Here is a 910-nt window from a genome sequence, read left to right on the forward strand (position 1 = left end):
GTATATATTTGGGACACTACATCTAAGAAAAGGAAATGAATTTATTCAAAACTCTTTCAAAATTTTTAAGGATGATTTCACAACCAGAATCAAAGGGTGGCGGTTTTCATGAATTTATGAAAACCAGCGAAGACAATATACCTATCTAAAGAATGACCATAATTAACCTCTTAAAGACTAATTAAAGACAAGTTTTTTTAATGTGCTATATATTCTATATAGCATATTTTATATTCTTATATTATCTTATAATATTTTTTTATGTCTATTCATTTCAATATCATTTTTATTCATTTCTATATCATTGCTATAATCAAACACAAAGCCAAAGATACCAATGTTCTTAATACATCGACATGTTCTGATTCGGTGGTGACCCGAAGACGTCGCAAGAATGTTAGTAACAACGTGAAAGCAGCAACAACAAACACAACCGGCAGTGAAAATCGTTTGAATCGTTTAAGCCTCGCTGGTACTTCAGTTTACGCCGGACATCTATCATCTTTAGTTTTCGGAAAAATAAAGTCATTATGGAGCGTAAATTCGAATTCATCTGATGCTGGCTTAAATCAATTAGCAGGCAGGATTCTTTAAATTCATAATCGTTCTTGCATAAAAAAGTTATTTTTTGTTCCTTGAGATAATTTTTAATTGAATTCGCATGTTTTTCATTGCATGTTTTCTTCGCACGTTTTAATTAATTTTATATTTGATATTTATATTTGAGTAAATATACTTTAAAGCATATATTCATTAGTTTTTAAAATTATTTATCGTTTTTACAGGCGGTGAAAATCTTAACAACGATCGGAATGCAACGTCAATCGATAAGCAAAACGATCAATTACGCACCCGTCTTGGTCTTCTACTCCTCGATCAAGATCAAAACGTTAACGGAAACACAAGAGCA

The sequence above is a fragment of the Teleopsis dalmanni genome, chromosome 1, assembly GCF_002237135.1.
Source record: "Teleopsis dalmanni isolate 2A chromosome 1, ASM223713v2, whole genome shotgun sequence".
Taxonomy (NCBI): Eukaryota; Metazoa; Arthropoda; class Insecta; order Diptera; family Diopsidae; genus Teleopsis; species Teleopsis dalmanni.